We start from the raw sequence: 21073 nt of genomic DNA on the forward strand, positions 1-21073 counted from the left end.
AATACCACAGGAAGGCCTATAGACTACGACTGAGGTGCAGCCAGAACAATCTTGCTACACGGCACGGTCCAAAAATATGGCGAGTTGTCACAAGATGGTCACACATGGTGCACATTCTAGGTACAGGTACACCCCAAACATGAAGTCGGTCGCGGGTAGGCAGAACCCCACATGTAATTTTCCAACCGAGGTCTCTTGGTCACTCGGGCAGTCAAACGAGAAAATCTGAAAGTCACGCGTTCCGAACGTCTTGGTACATCTCCATACGCCCAGGCAAAAGCTTCGCTGACACAAAATGGGCGACGCACTGCGGATCTCAGCCGGACCTAACAGCTCAGTTTATCTTCGGAAGAGCCGTACTCTGTTACACAAAGGCGATGAGGACTTTCTCCTACGACCTAACCTGTGTTGTGCAGTGTCGGCAAAATCTCACGTAAGAGGACGCTGAACCAGTAAACAACCAAGAGGAAAAAACGTTTGGAGGTGTCGTCCAAGATACAAAGGAAGTTTTTTGAGGAGGAGCGTCTGGCAGATTACATAAACATCTGGCAAGCTACAACACCATGTCGTACTGGAAGCTGTGGAACCGCACGAGGAACAAGCGAAGTTCGGTTATCCCAAAAGAAACTGTTCAGGGTTGAATGAATACGCGCAGTAATCGCCAGTGTCGGGGAGGGGGGGAGGAACTTGTCCTAAATGTTCGGCATTCTTGGACCCTATCAGCAGTGCGCAGGTAGGCAACGTTTGGGGAAGTGGCGTCAGAACGTCACGTAAAATGTGATGTCTTCCCGTCAGGGTGAGAGCCTCACCAACTGAAACCCCAGCGCAACGCTTGTGAAGTATGTTAGGAAAAAAGAAGCTGAAGACCTGTTACCGCAGTCAGGAAGCCGGTTTGTCTTCGAAGTCACATCCCATCCCTATTTTAACTCTGGAATTGGAATTCAAATTGCCCTCATTAGCATGCAACATGCAGCTAAAAGTACTATTGACTAGCGAGCATCTATGTTTATGGAGCTTATACATCTCCATGTTTTTCTCTCTCCAATTCAATTCAATTCCAGACAAATGAAGAAACTTATAAGCTGTGTTTGAATATTTTTTTTCTTCCTTAAAGAATTTCTGAAAAATGTCCCGATTTGCTTTGCATACTAAACGCACAGAAGTAAATTCCTTTCCTCAAACTCAAGTGTTTGTACATCAGGTTCGCAAGCTTTTGGGCACGCAGACGATACGACACTCAGAGCAGCGAAATCAATCCAATCTAAATATTACTATATTCGACTGTGTTAAAAAGTAAAGTTTCTGGTGTCTAGTCACCCGGCGCAGGGGCTGCGCAAAGGAAATATATTCTCAAAATGGCATCCAATGTCAAGGTAGCAAGGCGAAGGCGGAATGCCAAAATTGTTTGCGATATAAATCTTCCTAGATGAAAATGTATCGCTGGTCAAATTCTGCCAACTTCCAGAATAATTCCTGCCGTTTGTTTTGTTCCGCTCATTTAGGTCTCATAGTGATGAAATGAATGCTCCCCTAATGTCACTCCGTCGCAAGAACATTTGCCGTAATAGTACCTTCGGTGAGACAGACCACGCAACACGACTTGCACGAGCTACTTTTCGCGGGTCACACTTACGGTGTTACACATAAAAATGTTTCGCATAAACTGTTTCATCAAAAACACTGTTCTGGAAGAATGCGTTTCCAAAAAACTGTACAGCACCCGACCCATTTCCACTTATACCACAGGCTTACCATTCACACGATTCTGGGACCACCTCAAACCCTCTGGTGGACGATCAGCAGAATAGAATAGAAGTAGAAAGAAAAAAATGGAAACGTAGGTCGCACTGGTGCGACGAACAGCAGTTTAACGGGACTTAAGCCATTTCTTGAAAAATTACCCTGTTTCTCTCACTTAGTCTATTTTACCGCTGTTTGAACGAAACGGAAGCCTTCCTTGTTATAAGCATAGTTCTTTAAGTTACTTATACCTTTTTTTTTTAATTTTCATTGCATGTTTCAAGTGGGCCCTTATCAGCCAATACGGACATTTGTGTAAGGTCGCCATGGTCACATGTCCCAAAAGGAACACTCTATGCTTCGAATCGCTGAACAGCTTTTAGTGAGTAAGGAATACAAACAATAAGTCAAGGACTTCTAAGCCGTTTTGAACACGTTTTTAAGTGCGCTGTTCATAGTGGCTGCAAATAAGCCAACGGTTTCTCCAGCGTATATCACTTCGTGTTCTTCTGGTCGACAGATATACCTTGTGCCCTTCTTCAATCCCCTACTCGTTACAAGTGACGGAATGGGTGCTTGTACGCAGTGATATGACCGTAACACATATCTGGCATTTCAGATTCCCGACTGACGGATTGTACGCGCATGACCCCTGTTAAGAGAGGCCAGGAGAAGACCATATCTAGGGCACTTTGCTTCGCGCGATCGGGAAACCAGAAGAGCGCTGCAGACGAAATTTAAAAGCATCCAAGTTTTCTGAGTGTGTATTATGACGAGCCTAGATGCTTATGTGTCGTAATTGCTTTTACGTGATCTTGGTGCTCTTGTTTCTTGATTTAAGTTAAAGCAAACACCTACGTATGCACACCTAGATACATGAACTACAAACGTACCTGATACCAAGCACATGTGTGATCTAGAAGACGAAATGCTTTCGTACCATCAATGAACGGCAGAAGGATCAGCTCTATTTTTATAGCACGTGCTTTGATTTTTTATTTGATTTTTGCTGTACGGTGGCATGTGAAAACATTTAGTGAAACTACGATGGGACTGAAGCTACACATGACTAAGTGTAGTGCAAGAATTTGGGAGGCTTCCGAATTAATGAATACAATTAAGTCAAGGGTTTAATGCCCGAACCGTGGAATAACTTGGGATTATACAGACACTATAGTTACAATTGGGAGACAACCTTATCTTTCTTGGAACTTGTTCTCACGCTGTCTTCTCTTCTCACACATGTTCTCACACTCCGCCGTTACACGATCCATGTTTTTCACATTACCATCGCGACGGGAACGAAGCTTCTCAGTCATGAAGTTTCAGACACCTGAATAGATGTGCGGCCCCAACCTTAGTCAAGTATCCAAAACGGTTTCTCTCTTTCAACTATATCGTTGGCACGAAAAGCTCTTTTTCAAACAGTCGCGCGCGTACAAATCCCCTTAACCGACCGCCAAAGTCCTTGTACGTGCACCAAATTCCCTGTGTGCCATGGTGGCGCTTTTATAGCCACGCACAGAGCCAGCTATTCACAAACTTACAATTCAAAGCGGCTTAAGTGAACGTGAGTTCGACGGTGTGGCTGCAATTTGGGGCGTACACATAGTAGATAAGGAGTGAAGAGCACCCGTCCTTAGATCCAAAAAGGTCCTCGCAGCCGATTCCCCCCCTATTTAAACACTGTGGCCGCAATTTGTAAAATAAATCAATATCAATACTCTGACGACCCATAAAATCTCTAGTGGCCCTCAGAGACTACCGAAAATCCCCTCGACGGGAGTTCTATCGGTGTTCGTGAAAATGCTTCGTCCGGATAAGTCCAGAGTTCTCTGTTTACATTCCACTTCTCGGGACGCTTTAGGGCAACCACGCCGACAAGAAAAACATAAGGCTGGAGCATTCCAGAGGGGGGATCTGAATTGTGTACAAAGCAGTAGGGAGCAAATTCTCACGGCGACTTCTCGCGGAGGGAGGGGTACAGCGCGTTTTCCAGAAAGCGCTGCACTGTTGTGTGATTTATGGAAGCTGTACCTTTTTTTTTTCTTTTTTGCGCCTCTCCCCGCGTATCAACGGATTCGAATACGTTACACACCATCGTGAAGAGCATTAAAGAGAGTGAAGGATTAATATGACGAATTCGCTACCGGAATTCGTCCAGCGCGTTGGAACGGCTGGATAGGACTGGCTAAGAGAGAATGACTTGGTTGTCGACAAATGGCCAACTGATGATTGATGAAACGCATCGGGAAATTTCTTTTTTCGAGTATCGTGGCAGGTCACACAAGTTACAAACAAGTATAAAGAATTACATGCATCATCTACCTTTGGTGGAACTGCTTTTGATGTAGTAACGCCGCACGAAAGGAGCTGCTCACATTGTGTTTAAACACTTAACATAGGACGGAAGGATGGAATAAGACCGTACAGAAATTCACGAGGAAATTTCGCAACCTTCGTTCCAGTAATCTAATAATGTGATGTACGGCTCTAAGCTATGCACGGCTCTAATCTGGGACGCGGCAATACTGAGTTTCAATGCGTCGTACGCTATATACGTAAGGGATAGCGTTGGTGGTTCCGCGCACGCGCAAAACATAAAGGGGGCTTCGCGCAGTGCACAGACCCACTAACGCTATCCCTTACGTACGCAAAGGCGATAGCGTACGATGCCCTAAAACTCACTATTATTGTCCTCACGTGCAACTCTCGTTCACTTGTTGCGTTTTGATTCATTTCCCTCAGACTTAGAGCAGGGAGCTTCTCGCATGTACAGATGCATTATAGACGATGCACATGCACCAAAATACAGCTTCTATGGAAAGAGGAGGGCATAGGTTTTCGTTTTAAAATAAAATAAAATAAATCAGTTTTCATGTGGAAGAATATAAAGAGACCCAGCATGCCTCTGACTCTCACGCAAATGCAATTGAGTTTCTTTGAGCAAAACAGGTCGTCCCCAGCTGTCTTGATTTCATCTGGCACATGAGTCGACGTGATAAGACATGCCTCCCAAGCATCAACCACTCGTTGCTCCCAGATACGGATACCACGGCTATGTTGACGATGTACCGAGCCAGAAGTTGTTCCGCCTATTCTACTCCAAGGCTGAGTCCTTCAACTAGACACATGACGATAAAACACGGAACTCGTGCGACGGAAAGGTACTCGTGATTTACTCAAAGCAAGTCAATCCTGTATGCACGAGACGCCGAGGAGTGTTTGCACGTCACCTGCCTCCGTGGTCACGAGAAAGTCTCTCAGTAACACACACATTTTCTCTCTCGCTCTCTTTGCGCCGACTCGCCTACCGAGACGTTACCCAGCATCCTCGCAGGTATTGGTAAATTCGCCAATCATCCCGGCGGTGTTTTCTTTCCCTTTCCTTTCTTTTTGTTGCTTTTTGTTTTTCTTTCCTTCCTCTGTTTCGATTCCCCCATTTTCTTTTTCATTCCTTTTCTTTCCCCTTCCCCCCTTTTTTTTCGGAATAGCAAGCCGGCTCTTTGCCTGGCTAACCTTTCCTCTCTTTTTTCCTTAATAAACATATCCCCCCTCCCGGCGGTCACCGTTGTACAGGGAGCATCCCAATGAAGGCTACTGAGGGGGGATATATTTATTAGAACAAAGGGAAAAAATGGGTGGAAAGGTCAGCCAGACGGGACGTCGGCTTGCTATTCCGCAAAGAAATAAGAAAAATAAATAACATGATAAAATAAGTAAAAAGAAATGAACCAGAAAATAAAGGATAAACTAACAAACGGTGAAAGAAGTATGAGATAGATTAAAGACAAAGATGACTTTTTTAAAAAAAAAGATGACTAACAAACGTTGAAAGAAGGATGAGATGAATTACAGAAAAAGATGACTTTAAAAAAAAAGAGATGAGGTTAATGCGTTGAGCAAGAGAGTGGGCACTGAAGAATGAGATGGCACGACTTGAGTTCACAGGCTGTTCATGAGACCTGTACCGCTCAAGGAAGTCAAAACTGCTTTGGTCACAGACCGCTGTGTGGGATGTCGTACTGAGCCGAGCAGAGTGGCCAGAGCAGAGTCTGTGCACCGCAGCTCGAGTAGACGTCGTCTGAGCGTGGCTCGAGGGTTGTCGAATCTGTGACAGTCGAGGAGAAGATGTTGAATATCAGCTTCAACAGCGCAAGTGGGGCATTTGGGCTACTGAGGGATGCTCGCATGTTCTATTTGGTGGTGAGTTCTCCACGACTACCCGATTCCCAAAGCAAGAGGGACTGTCCTCGCCATTTCAGCCTTCCCTCATTCCCTCACCTGGGTGCACCAAGCCGCCACCCCCGAGCAGGCTGACCGCATCCTCCCCAAGCATCATCCCTCCCCCCCCCCCCTTCGTTTGTCGACTGCCCCCATGTTGTGCTAAGAAATCCCCTTGTCTTTATTCGTGCAAACTCTTAATCTTCTTATAATTTTCATATTCGTTTCCCCTTCGAGGTCATACGCACCATATAACTTCTCTCATACACAGATCTTGATACATGTGAAATCGAAACTCACTCCATGGGTGTGTGTCTAACGACAAAATGATGACGCACCGACTCGTTTAATATTCAAAATAAGCGAAACATCGTCTGGACGTATGCATGCACGTGTAGCAGCACACTCCAATATTGCTTGCACCAAGGTGGATGCAGCTCCGGATTCTCGCCGCTTACGAGGTGTCCTGACAGCCGAGTAATGGATTGGTGTCATTTTAGTCCATGTTACCGTTGAAAGGCGTCATTTGTTCGCCTGATCCTATGGGGGCGGGCGCGTGCACGCATATCCCTTGCCCTCCTGGTTGTCAATTCCAGAACCATCCATTCTGGCGGTGGCGTAGCTTATAATTAATAAAATGCGTTCAGTTTAATACCCGCATGAAACCAAAGTATTCAATTGAAGGGCACATTGCACGGAGCATGAACGGGAGAGCGCGATAATTGAAAAAAAATGGGGTGCAGCCGGGTGTCCATCCATCAAGGCTCTTGGCCATATCAGTGTTGAACATCAGCAGAGTTAACATGAAGAGCCAACAAAGTTGTTACGAACCCATTGTTGGGGCAAAGAGGTTCTCTGCTTCGTGACGCCTGCTCTTTGAGAGACCGTGTGCCAGGAAGTAGACGCCATCCATTTCCCTGGGGCAACATTTGTACAGAGCGCTCCAGATGTAGAATATTGAAAGGCGCCTGATTGGAAAGGCTTCACAAGTCGCGAGATCACACCCAGCGCACTATAGATGCTATCGCAGTCCATTCAAGTTTGTCGTACACACCGCAACTGTCGCGCGCATTTACATCATGCGGTCACTTGCGCCCTGACTTAGACTGGCGCGTGACAACGAGGGCTGCCATACATAGTCGGGCATTTCGCCCATCCTCAAATCGTATGTGAAACACTTAAAGGAGAACGGGGGCAATGATGTGGTAGAGCAGGAGGCAAACGTTTACTAGAAATATGCTTCTGCGAACACAAAAATACACACAATGACAAAAATAAAGAAGAAGAACGCCCAACACGATACGTCAAGCAGCATGTGCATGACAGTGTATCTACCCTCATATCATGTATGTAATCGGCAGATTGTTACCCGTGCAGCACGAAAATAGTATTTGAAAAAATTTGATGTAACCCTTGGAAATAACCTCAAAAACTGAGCGTGTTTCGTACGTGTTACACATTGATGCGCACTGAACACGGCACGCCAAATACCAAAACAACAACAATATCATAACGTCTTACTCTGCATGCTATTGTTAAGAGGTCATTGTTGCCATCATGACGCTGTGCTATTCGTAACACTATCATGACTAATATCGCACCTGTTACTGATCGAAAGTCACACACATAATGTGGTCCATTCACTATATTTCGTTATTAATTTGTTTTCTTCCTGACACGCTTGACAAGTACAATTCATTGGTGTTACCCGATTTTATTACCTTTCGTAATTTGTGAGCAAAACTATATATATTTATGATTTCTCGTTACATTAGTATTGACGTACCTTACATAAACGGATCCATCTGTTCTCCCACATTCGGGCAAACATCCCCATCATTCTCTTTTCGAGCCGACCATCTCTCTCGTCGATAGTTGAGAATATCGACCACATATAGATGTGGGAATGTTGCTCAGAGACGCCGTATTCCGCGATGAACGTTACGAGCGGTGTGCCGTGTGGTGGGATTTCAGCGCACGTTAAAGAACCCTCAGATGGGCAAAATTAATCAACAGGCCGACCACAATGATGTCGCCCAGGAGGATCATAGTTGTATCGCGACGTAAAGCGACGAATTATCCTTTGTGAGGTTTAGTGCATCGTAGACAGAGGCGATAGCGTACGAGGCACTAGAATCTCACTATTATCAACCATACAGTCGATGCCCTGGGACGTATGCTTTCATTTTCCTATTACCTGTTTTCAATTGGAGTACGACTTGACACGTAGCGTTTAGCGCCCCTTCCTACCATCAAGATGCGTATCGCAGCTTCGTGAGCTATCGTAAAGGCTGATGCACACTGCTGCGGTTACGGCTGCGCTTGCGTGTTATGTCCGCTGACAGCGAATCATTGCAAGGGAACATCCTTCCGTATGGAACGAAGGTACACGTAAGACGCTGTACGCAGCCGTAAATGCAGTAATGTGAACACACGCACTGACGTGGCTGTAGAACGAGCTACACGTGCATCATGCAGCGGCCCCGCACTCCGCTTCCGAAACAGCGAATCGTCAGCTCACTTACAGAAAGTGTCATATAGTTACGAAATTGTCCACCAAATTATTTACGCACGCTTCTTTACGCACGCTCATGCCATGTGTTCTGGTTAATTAGAATCAAAGGTCGTCGTCATATCAAATGCATACTCGTGGGCCTTTCAGATCCCCGCACAATGTCCGTTTTCAGATCTGGCTTTTGCCGGCACAGTTTTCAAACGGCGCCGACGTGTTCACAGTAAACTTGAGATAACGTTTAGGAGCCCCCCTTGAAATATGTGAATCGAAGCTTCGTGATGGCGCAATTCTTCATTTTTAATTTCTCACCCAATGCTTCACAACAAATATGCTGCAGACCACCAAGTCAACGAGGTTGTGGCGGAAGAATGAGGAAGGTCGTGACAAGACCGTCATCCCGGTGGATTCATTAATTAAAATAGAGGGGGTTCCCCTGCCCCGATGCACCCCTCAATTAACACATACGCGGATCTGGAAGGGCCCCCGAATTGATTATACGGCCCACAACACCTTTCTTCTTTTTCTTTCGGTCGGAGCCCCTGAGCTATTAAAGCCCATTCGGTGCTCTTTCTAGTCTCTCGTGCGTGACTATCGCGGCACAAGAAAGCACGGACATCAAGAATCGACCAGCGATTTGAAAGTGAAAAGCGACCAGGTAGTTTTCGGAAATATCAATCTGTACGTTCCCCTACCAAACAGTCATTTCTTTGTGCGTTCTCATTGTATAAACGGCTTACGTTTAAATTTATGGCAGCAACTGCTCACGAAATTTTCACCTCGTCTATCTTGAAGACCCTTCGTTAACTTTATACGGTAGGGGCTTGTGTAATCGAATTCAAGCGGGCCACGCATTTTATCTTACGCGGCTCCACGATCTTCAAACTGACACCCATCGCTCACAGAAAGATGCGGCTCCTTTTCCTTTCTTTTATTTTTCTTTCCTCTCTCTGCTATTCTTGCTCCTTTGTGCGACATCTTTCTGGAGGGTCCACAACTCAAGTGTTGCCGCAAACGGCATCGTGCTTTTGCTGAACGTGATTGCTAGAGGCATTGCTATGCCAAGCCACAATGGGAAAATCACGGAATGATTGATCTTCTGCTGGTTGTGAACCAGGGAGATAAACACTTCGTTGACTGGAGTCGGATCACCAACCAAATATGCTTACGCAAACGAGATATACTACCATTAGGATGTCATAACGGTGACTGAGCAATATGTATATAAATAAAGTGTTGTATTGCCTGTTACGAAGCATGAATGCACGAAGAACGACGGGCGACAAGAAAGAACAACGCGCAACATGTCATAGAACTTCTAAGCAACCTGTTCGTGGAGCTTCCGAGAATTCGTTAGCTCCGGCCAAAGGGTACATTCTAGAACCATTTCATTTTTGGAACATTTCTTCTTGTTCTTCGTCATCCCCGCCGCTCTACAACACATGCACGCCTCACGGTGACGATATGTAATGCCAGCGCTTAAGATGTGTGCGAAAAGCTCGCAGTTAGCACAGCCGAGCGTGAAAGACGGTTGTATACCACCAATTCCAGAGGGTTCTTTATTTTTACACGTGGGATATTAATGGGTTCTGTGCATTATTTCTTATTTCCACACTTAATTACATGACGCACATTACACATGCAAATGTCATCAATACTGAAATATTGAAGTCCGTACCTGGTGCGGGCAGCTATCCCATTGTGTATAGAAATGCATAATGGTTGATACGCATCCGTGTTATAATTCTCATCAGCGGTACACCAGCGGCATGGCCCAGTAGATAACAGCATCCGCCCGTTATCGGTAGCCCCAAGGTCATGCTGAAGACTGGGAGGTGACAGGGTCGAATCCCTCAACCGGTTGTGCTCTCAGGTGTATACCCTGGGTGCTTCTACAGATATTCCAGACGGATGTCGGCACAGTTCCTCCTGCCCTCTCTCAACGTGTGTACGCTTCTCATAGCCACAGTTGCTTCGCGGTGCTAACACGACATAAAAATCATCAGTGGTACTTTCATTCCAAATACAAGTATAGCTTTAGTGCGTTCTCGAAAATCCTTTCCGCACGACAGAAGTACCGCTTAGCTAGAAGATATTAGATACAAACCCTACTACTTAACGACCGGCTACTCCCGCGCGATTAGCAGCACATAGATTAAAAAATCTTGAGAGAGGATCTTGAGAGAAAGATGAGATCTTCAGATATGAGTCGACGTTGCTCGGTTTGTCGACGGACGGCAGGCCAGTCTCTCAGTACCTTCACTACGTCAAACGGTCTGTTGTCTATTCTGTCCAGGGCTCTTCGCAGTCCCTGTCGGATCGTGTGTGAACGAACACACTCCGTCAGACTGTGATGTGAATCCTCTTGTCACGTAAAGCACGTCGGCGAGGTCCCGACACAAATCTTTTGTAGAAAAGCGTTCCCGAATGGGACATTCAGTCTCACCCGGTGAAGTAATGCCTCTAGTTGTCTGAACAAAGGTGGGGATGGAAAACCGTAAACGACATTTAGGATCTGTTCTGTAAAGCAGCGATGCAGGCGCCGCTTCGATGGGTCATCCATTTGCTTATAGTTAAGCTTTGCCGCAGGTTTGCGCTCGTAAAATATATCATGTTCGCCAGTGTGCGCTAGTGCGCATGGAATACTTTCCGATCTGCTGCGTCGTTCCTGTTTATTCCCACCAATGCATATGACCAGGGATCGACTGCAGGCTAGAAGGTATTTCAGCGCCAATACAGAAGTAAAAGAGAACGTTTCCTCAAAAGTAGTTTGTACGCATCTATTGTCAAGCATGCAGCCAAAATACGAAGCGTTGGAGTGGATAAGGACAAGCGCCAGCAGTGACACGCACAAAACAATGGTCACGGCAGGTACGAAGTTTACTAGTCGCGCGTGAGACAAGTTGGCACTATCCCAATCGCATAGCCGTAGTTGGAGCTCAGCGAAGATTAAACATGTTCACCATCGAGGTGGTCTTTGAAGTTACTTGATGCATTTGTGTAGACCTCCGCGTGTCGTATGTCCATCAGGACAGAAAAGCACCACATGCTGTGTAGACCGCGCAGACTGAGCTAGAGCTGAAATAACCCGAGATTACCGCATTACTACAACTCATCTCCACTCCGTTTTAACGCCATTGCTCTTCTGCACCAAGTTATGTAAGTAATTGGCACAGATTGCCGTGCGTCTCACGGGTCTATCGCTCCAGGGTGGCTTTCGTTTCTTGCTAAACGAGCGGAAACAAAAATAGAGCTAGTAGCACTCTTCCAGACGCCATAGGAAGAGCGTCATTCCAGCGTCAGAGGATTCCCCTTCACGACAGCCTTATCTATACTTTATACCGCAAGCACCTGATAAGAGCCGATGGAGACGGCTGGGACGTAGCTGATAGCCGTCCTTCTCTCCTCCTGTAAATTACAACCAGGTAGAGCGTGTAAACACTAGAGGTCGTGAGAAGATGTCATGCAGAACAGAAACCCCCGCTCGTCGTTGCCTAGCGTCTGCGCGATGACGTTGGCCGTCCAGCCGAAATTACATATTAAGTATGCAACAGCAGTTTGTATTGCACAGAATATCTGACGACACGATTATCCGTTCAACTTGGTCACAGCGCTTATTTCGAGGTAATGGCCCGTTGCTGACAGTGTGGCAATTTTGCCACTATTTTTGTCCTCACACAATCACGTTTTCAGAGTGGTGTGAATTATGGACTGATTCTGATACGAACCACTGTTGCACTCATCGCTATTTCATGGACGGAAATTAGTTAAATCATTTTCCATATGGGGAGATTGCGTGTGTATGGGGGGGCGGGGATTTTAGCTACTTACTTAGATCTCAACAACAAAAGAGCTGCTTAATTACACGTCAGCATTGTCACAGCCAATTATTTCCCAAATAAAATACAGCGAACATTCCGTTTCTGACCCTTTGCAACAGCATTGCAGATGATGACAATGATTTGGCGTTTGAAGGCATAAACAGAGCAACATTGGCTATGATATGTCAAGCAATTATGCAAAATTCACAAGAGAGTTGAAAGCCAAGGCGGCTAAAAGGTGAGATACAAGGACACAAAAGTACGGATATACGGTGCCACATACAGTAAAGCTAGCAGACATGCTTACAGCAACAACAGCAACTTCATTTGGAGATGTTGACAGGGAGTTTCAGCCCCAGAGGCGGTACTCCACCCCATTGCTGGTGGTGATGTGGGGAATGAAATAATGAGCCCCTTCACAATAACGATCGAAGTTCTACGTGTCCAAAAAGATCAAAATAGCTTTGAGGGCAGAGCGTTGGTGGGCTGAATTTGGCCAGGGACCAAGCAATTTTGTGAGAGGGACGGGGCGAGAGCCTAGCTGATTAAGAGACCCGTAGAGTGCGGTTCGGGAAGGTTGGTAGTGTGGACAATGAAGAAGAACGTGCTCTAGAACTTCTATAGCACCGTATATAGTGACAGCGGCTGGGAGTGTCAACTATAGTCTCAAGCGATAACGCCACTGAGCTGTGAAAGCCACATCGATACTGCTTATAGGTTTTACATACAAATAGGGGGATAAAAATGTTTATCCAAAGAAAAGCAGTCACCGAAAGAAAAACAACGAAAAGCAAAGGGCAGTAAAACGCAAGTTCGACTTGCTATTCTACTGAAAAGGAAAGAAAAGGAGGGGAAAACGTTTCACTGGTGGTTCGTCATTGATTCAGACTAATTCGTCACTATACAGTACGGTGCATTATTCCAGAGGTCTTTCATAAGTTCTGCGTCTCTCAGGTAGTGCATGGAGTAGTGCTTTTGTCACACTCCGCTGTGGTGGGTGCCGTATAGGGCTGAGTAATATCGCCAAAGAAAGGACTGTGCATCCCAGCTCAGCGACGCGTTGTCTAAGAGTGTCACGAACAAGAGTCGGCACTTGCGACTGCGGCTCACTCATGCTCTCAGCTCTCCATTTGCTATCTCATGCTCATCTCAACTAACTTTGTGATCGCTCATTGCCCGCTCACCTCTCCGTCTGCTCTCACATATTCAGTCATCCTCCGCTCAGTATCTTGTTTGCTCACCCATCAGCGGCTCAGTTCCCTTGGTGCTCACGATCGCTTGTACGCTCTCGCCTCCAGCTCAGATCCTCGTTTGTCTCATCTCACAGATTCCAAAGTTGTCAAGAACGTGAAGTTGATGTGAGGGAAGTCGACCTGAGGTGAAGGAGAGACGGTGTGAAGGCGAAGTGAGAACCCTTGGCAGCGCGTTCGTTTTAAGAGATCCGTTGTCTCTTTGAGCCATTAAACGGTCCTCGCTCACGAATGAAGCCTAGTCAGAGTCACGCTCATTCATGCTCGCATCACTCCCGCGCATTTGCTCACACACTCTCGTACTTGGTTGCCCACTCGATGCTCATGCACGTGTTATGCAAACGAGTTGCCTACCGGTGACGCTCACGGTGCGTGAGCGTCACTCATGCGCAGCTCACCAAGCTTGAGCATCATTTCACCTTACTCATGCTCACTGACCACAATGAGCATGAGTGAGTATGTATGAGCATGCTTATGAGTGAGTTTTGCAGAGGTGTGCCCACGAGGAGCGATGTATATCTTTGACAGTCCAATAGGAGATGTGGCGTATATGTGTCCCCATCGAAATGGGGCAGTTTGAGCTGGTCATTTGGAACAAAAGTAATGGGGTTCGTGCAGCGTTAAGACGTAGGCGGTGGAGAATAGATTCTTCTCTTCGAGATAAGTGTAGTTCGACGACAAAGTCCGGCGTCCGGTCGGACACCGCAGAAATGCGTTGCGATGAAACAGCTCCCTCCGTAAATAGACAGGAACCACTAATATAGAAACGACGTATCGCCGTTAACAAGCAGAGGTTGCAAGCGGTACGCTCGTTATATATTCAACTACGCCGTGAGCTCGTCACGCAGAGGCATCACTGCGCTATTTCCACGCAGGCCGATACGACTTGGAACCCATTCAAACCACGCTGCAGCCTGAAGCTGGCTGTATTTGTCAACAATAGTCTTATGTATGTCGTTTATTCATCTTGGCACAATATGAAGTTGTCACCACTAATGCCACTTTGCAGTCTGTGAGGATCGTCCACGTTCCGAGCCCTGAACCAGATATGCATTTCAACTCTACAAGTACGGCGAAGAGTATCGATAGGTACAAATGGGACTATCGCCCGGTAATATGGTTTCGTGAAGTGGCATGCACACTGACAAAGCGCAGCTCTGACATTTCCGTTTTTTTTTTTTTTTTGTCCTTGTTAAAATTTCGTTTTATGACCGACGGACTGTAGGACGGACTGAGCCGACACCCGTTTGGAGAAATTACTGGAAAAACTACGGGAAATTTAATTAGGACAACACAGCTAAGGGGTGGGATTCGAACCCATCACCTCCCAGTCTTTAGCATGACCAGCTAAGAGCGGACACAGTATCCACTCGGTCGCGCCACTCTATTTATTTATTTTTTTTTTTTTTTCAATATTAACCATGAGTGAATCCGTTTCAAATTCACAGTTGGTGGATGGGACCTCTTGACGCTTACAGTGGGTTCAAATAACGCAAAGGCAACGAAACACACACAGTATTAAATTTCGAACGTATTATACCATGCTTGTTGTTCAGGCTACAAGATAATAACAAGCCCAAAATTAACGAGTCCGTCACTGTCAACATCAGATGCAATCATTAGGTGCGTCATGCATCAACTATAAGTGAGGATATAATCTAAAATGACATTAAGTAGATAACGTGAGGTTGATCCTTAGGATGCGTGAGAAGCTATAAAACACCAAACGGCAATTCTCGTGTCAATGAACTGTATACTCACGCAGAGGTCGTTGATGTTGCCATGGCTGAGCGTACAGTCCCAAATTGTCATAGCTCTGGAAGTCTTGCCAGGGTTTTCCTTTGCGGCGTTTGCTCTTATTACTTCAGGGCCTCCATAACAAGTGAAAGGGTAACAGAGTTCATTACTGTCGAGTATGATATCTACTGCGCAAATGTGTCACCTTAAAAGCTGAATTTCACTTCGTGTTTGTTCTTTTTCTATTTTTTCCTTTTTTTCCCCTTGTTTACTTCGCCTTCCCGTATACGGTTTACAAGCCCTGAATGCATAGTGCAGAGAGAAATCTGCTTGCTCCTCACGATACAAGCTAAGGGGCTCGTTCGAGACAAGAAATAAAACTCGCTATGTTCGCATTCATATTGTGTTATTCCCCACGCGCTCTCGGTTTTCAAGTAACACGCGCTCATCACAAGCACGACAATGCTATACTGTTTACTACGAGCTGCTCCGGATAATCATAGAGCCATATAGATAATCGGGGCCCATATCTCGTAACAGGCTCTTCATGCTCGGAATTTGTTCACAAGCAGGTGGATACAGTGCCTTACGCCGCGAACAACATCGAGAGTGCCAGCTCGGAAGTGTCGCCCCAGAGTAGCTGACTACAACTTTATCCGATAGACGCCTTTGAGATCAACTTATCTTTCGCCCGCTGCCCGTGAATGCTTGCGAAAGAAAAAATAAAGACAGAATGCAAGGCAGAGTCGCGTGTGTTTCGTTAGTGGCACCAAGGCCGCTTTTTTATCTATCGCCGCCCGTCTCGATTTCACTCTACATTATTCGTGCGATTGAGACATGTGAGCAGCGGTGCTTGTATAAATAGCAGCTGCTGGCTAAAGGCGGTCAAAGCAAAGTGACATCAATTCAAAAGAAAACGAAATAAATTTTCGCTTCGCTATGTGCTCCAGTCCTGAGATAGGAAAAGTATTTTCTGTAAACTTGATTGGCGGTTCTGAGAGATGAGCGATCTTCTTAGTAAAACAGCACGCCGCTCTGAGTGGGTGTTCCTAAAGCGTTACAATCAGCTGGCGTGTTAACTGGTTTACAACCAGTCCGAAAAAATAAATAAATAAATAAAGCGATTATGGTTCATCGATGGTGCTATGAAAAGGATGTCCAGGACTGTTCTTTAAGAGTTGCTTTCACGAAGCCACCTAGCGAGTGCGCTGCGGTCTCCTATCGATAGCAAAGCTCTGGTTTGAGCTAGCTGGTAATACAGGGCAGGGTACGACCATAACGGCGGAGAATGACCCACCACATCATCATCCCATTTATATATATATATATGTGTGTGTGTGTGTGTGTGTGTGTGTGTGTGTGAGAGAGAGAGAGAGAGAGAGACATGACAAGCGCGGCACTTCAACTGTTTACTGACCAAAGTATGGCTGTACTGTTAAGTGTTTTATCCCACATTCTCAGCACGATTCCGCATCCTATCGTCCCCCTCCCCGTCTAACTTGCGTATGGAGCCACGTGACACACGTAACAAATATGTCTATTGACGATGTCGTCGAACTCAGCCGAACTCAATGCGGCGCATAAACAGCTCAATCCAAAGATATAATGTTCTATTGCATACTCCAAAATACGATATATGTCAAGAGGAAGCTGGTAAGTAAAGTCGATATGGGGAAAACGTTCCGACAAACTGAGCTCGGCGGACGGACTCGCGTTCTCCCTGAGTCCACAGCAGCTCAAACGAGGATACTGACAAGTGACACCTTCAACCCAAAATATCATCCAGACTTTGCGCACGTGGCGACATTTCGAGCCGACAGATAGAGTTGCTGTTGCTCAAGAAATAACGATGGTGGCTTTGTCCCGCCTCCCCTCTAAGAAGACTACTGCTGCTCAAGTCGTGCGACAACTTACCCTAGAATTCATGGAGAACAACAGAGAAACCAAACAGACATTTACGGACGCGCAAACAACCGCCCAACTGGGTCAGCCTGCGCTTTCTACATTCCAAGCTGTGGCATTCAACACTCCATTCGCTTGTCCCATCCAACATCGGCCACCGCAGCAGATTTATATGGAATTCTACACGCCCTTAAGTATGTCGCTACTGTGCCAGCCACGGACTCTGCGACAGGGTTATCCTCAGTGAGTCAAAAAGTGGCTTAACCGCACTTTGTATACAGCGAAGGAAACCAGCAGCCTTTCATTTGTGGTCCAAGACATCAGCGCCGCGCACACCGAAGCTCATGACAAAGGTCACGACATCCGGCTACAGTGGATACCGTGTCACGTGGGCATCCGCGGCAACGAAGTCGCCGATTATCTGGCACTGAACGCTCACCAGCAAGCGCCGACACAGAAAGTCTATTTCACCAGCTCCGATGCGAAACGTACTCTCGGGCTTCAGCGAACCCGAGTGGCAAAACGTGATTGGTTGAACGTAAGGGTACCGACGTCAATGCTCCACAGGATTGATCCTCACCTCACATATCGAATACCGTCGAGGACGCCCAGATCACTGGAATCCATACTCAACCGATTCCGGCTGAACGTTCCCCACGGCCGCGCGTTTCTACACCGTATCGTGATAGGTCCCTCACTACACTGCATCCAATGCGGAGTGCCAGAGGACACTGACCACATACTGCTCAGCTGCGAGCGATTCGCCGCAAGTCGTGAAGTTCTCCGGGATGCCTTGGTCAGACGCGAGAATCAACCCTCTTGACCACAAGAAGGTACTCGGTGACTGGCCAGCAGCACATCGACATGTTTCACACTCCGTGATCTCCTTCTTTAGGACTTTTGTGGAACAAACATCCTTTTAGACTCCTTGGTAGCCAGACCTCTCTTCTATAAGCGTACTGGAGTAGCCAGCCCAATGTAGAGTTCGGCCAACATCTCCATATTTTTCTTTGTTATACCAACCTACCAACCTCCCTTCTAAGCCTTTGTCTGCCTCTGTTTGTGAAATGAAGCATAACCTCTATCGAAATCATCCATGAGCCCCTTGTTTTTCTTTTTTTCTCTTTCTGTTCCTTTCCGTAATTCTTGCGCATACATGACGAGCTCCACGAACCAAACCTTGACAAATTACGCAATGAGCGCCTCCGAAATCAAGTTCGTTAACTCGAAAAATTACACAAGCAGCACTGACACACTTACTCGGTCGAGAGATGACGATAGAACATGTTCATGGGCGACCTTCGAGACGCACCATCTCGTGGAATTGGTTATAAAGTAAATTATGGAAACCCTCTCCATAATTTATTAGGAATCACAGAAACAAAAGCCAAATAGTGCTACAATACCAGATCATTTTTCACAGCGACAGCAAGAAATAAACGAAGTGACGATGAATGAGGAAATTTGCCACTTAATTTGTGGCTCACTGTGATTTGATATGAAATGATGAGGTGATGGGTGAATGATGGTCCAAGTCCTCGGTATAACAAGGTTTCATACGCCGAGTAATATTCACAGCATTAACATCAACAGTCAACGATCATTTCTAAACAGTCACTTCTGAAAGGTTCGAGCAACGATCCTAAATTTACCATCCTTTCGGAAGACATAAGTCACATTTTCCTTTTTAACAACGCTCGACGCTGTGCGCTTACGCGTTACGCAGCTTCTGAAGAATGATTGTAAAGCTGATGATAAATTGTGAACGAAAATTAGACAAGAATGAATTAGGCCAGTTCATTGCAGGTGCTTCCGCACGCTCTGATGTACTCTCTAGACTGTTTTTCGTCCTGCTGCGCAGGTTCCTTGGCGTACATCAGAAGCTGTGCTACGGGTGTCAAGCCTATCAGGCAACGAAGCCATCGATGTCGACGACGCAGGAGTCGGTGACCGACACTTCACACGAGTTTCGCTTTTCAGAGCAGTCTAGCATTTCAGGGATCGCCTGTGAGTAACGATGATCGCGAAGGTTATCGTTCTGTGAGTGGGATGATGACACCTTAGCAGACAACAAAGCGGTTTGGTACACTGCCGCAAAGATGCCGCGAACAATAGTTCGGGTTCTTCGAACGCCGAAAACATTGCGGTATGGTAGTCTTGGTGAAACTCTATTAATTCGCTTGCGCAAGAGTTGATTCTTCAATTTTTTACGTAATTTTTGTCAAATTTCAAAATTTTCCATGACTTATGTGATGCCCCCCCAAGCAGCACAAAATATTGGACCCATATTGGCTGGTCATTGGCGATACGGGTCCAATATGGGACCCGTTTCGCCAAGATTTTCCCCATATTGGCTGAAAATGGGCAATATGGGCCCCATATTGCCCAGTTTCAGCCAATATGGGGAAAATCCTGGCAATATGGGCCCCATATTGCCCACTTTGAGCCAATATTGGGAAAATCTTGGGAATATGGGCCCCATATTGTACGCGTACACCCCATATTGACTGAACAGGGTACGTAGCCGTGTTGCACAAATGCCCAAGCAGCACGGCAAGATTGAACGTTGAAGCGTGCGAAATACCCTATTCACTACATCGTTACATTCAACAACTTCCCGCAGATGATACACATTGTTCGAAACAGTCAACGTATTTGGCATTCCCAACGTAAAGTTCACTAGAGTTCGACACCTCAACATTCCACGTCTTGAAAGTCGCCGCCATCTTCCTTCGCGATGCCAATGCCAATCGGTCGAGCCGACTGTGAGCAAGCGAGTTGTTTGAGCGTAATCACGCGTCCTACAACTAATGCGCATGCGCGACAGCCCTAACGGACGTTTCATAGGGCTAAAATGTCGCTGGGTGCTGTAATGGTAACGAAATTGCGGCAGGTCAAGTAAAAAACACAATGTTTGATAAGAAGGGATGGCTATTCTGTAAAGTTAGGTGATTTCAAGTTGCTGCAAGCAGTGTAAATTGCTCTGGCGTGTGTCCGTCACCGCCACGAAAGTGTTTCGCTGCTTTGTATTCTCGGAGCGGGTGTGGAAACTGTTAATCCATAGAATATTGCGATCCCAATGAAGGCTTCTGAGGGATCTTAGGTATTGGCAGTTCTGTGGGACTGCTTGTGATCTTCAGCGCGGGCGTAGCAGCTGTTCTTCGTTTTTTTGTGTGTTTGGGCAATGCCGTGTTTCTTTCCTTTTTTTTCGTTCTTTTTTTTGTGTTTTGGAGTGATGTGAACGTGGATTAATTAGATCCGCAGAAAGAAAAAAGCAAAAATCATACAAAAGTAGTGAATATTATACAGCATAATGCTTTATTATTACACGGGCTCACCGTAGGTGTTATCACAGAAATATTGGCAATATTGGCGCAAAATGGGCTTGCCAATATGGGCAGCCCATATTGGTCCAATATGGAGCCTGGTTGCACTCCCCATATTGGTCCAATACTGGCAGCCCATATTGGGCCAATATTGGCAATCTTGGCAGCCCATATGGGTCCAATATTGGACCAATATTGGCGTGCTGCTTGGGCCATGAAACACTGAAGAGTTGTTCGAGATGCTTTCTTCTTCTGAAGAATGCAGCAACACTTTCCATGTGATATGCACAAAATGCGTATACAGTCGACCCTCGATTTATGAACGGTTAACGGTCCAAGAAAAATCGTTCATCAATCGAGGGTTTTATAAATGGAGGTTTGGAATGAGCAAGGAGATGTGTCCTGCTAGGGCACCGTTCATAAAGCGAGGGAATTCGTAAATCGAAGGTTCATGCATCGAGGGTTAACTGTAATACACACATACACGCTACGACATTATGTCTCTGAGAGAAAGAAAAGGTCGGAGAATGCACGTGACAAAGCGTCCGTCCACAGCAGCAA

At 46.1% G+C, this 21073-nt stretch overlaps 1 protein-coding gene across 2 annotated transcripts in view; it reads right to left on the reverse strand.

Moving 5' to 3' along the window:
• Positions 1–13603, reverse strand: part of LOC135377678 (ranBP-type and C3HC4-type zinc finger-containing protein 1-like) — a 102200-nt gene extending 88597 nt beyond the window's left edge. Inside the window, exon 1 of one of the 2 annotated variants that reach the window (XR_010418176.1) lies at positions 13539–13603. The gene's annotated coding sequence lies outside the window, so the exon portion shown is untranslated. Of the gene's footprint in view, positions 1–6795; positions 6811–13538 lie in introns of those variants that run through there. The other variant, XR_010418177.1, reaches the window with a different exon arrangement.
• Between the last annotated feature and the right edge of the window lie 7470 nt (positions 13604–21073).

Source organism: Ornithodoros turicata, chromosome 1, assembly GCF_037126465.1.
Source record: "Ornithodoros turicata isolate Travis chromosome 1, ASM3712646v1, whole genome shotgun sequence".
NCBI lineage: Eukaryota > Metazoa > Arthropoda > Arachnida > Ixodida > Argasidae > Ornithodoros > Ornithodoros turicata.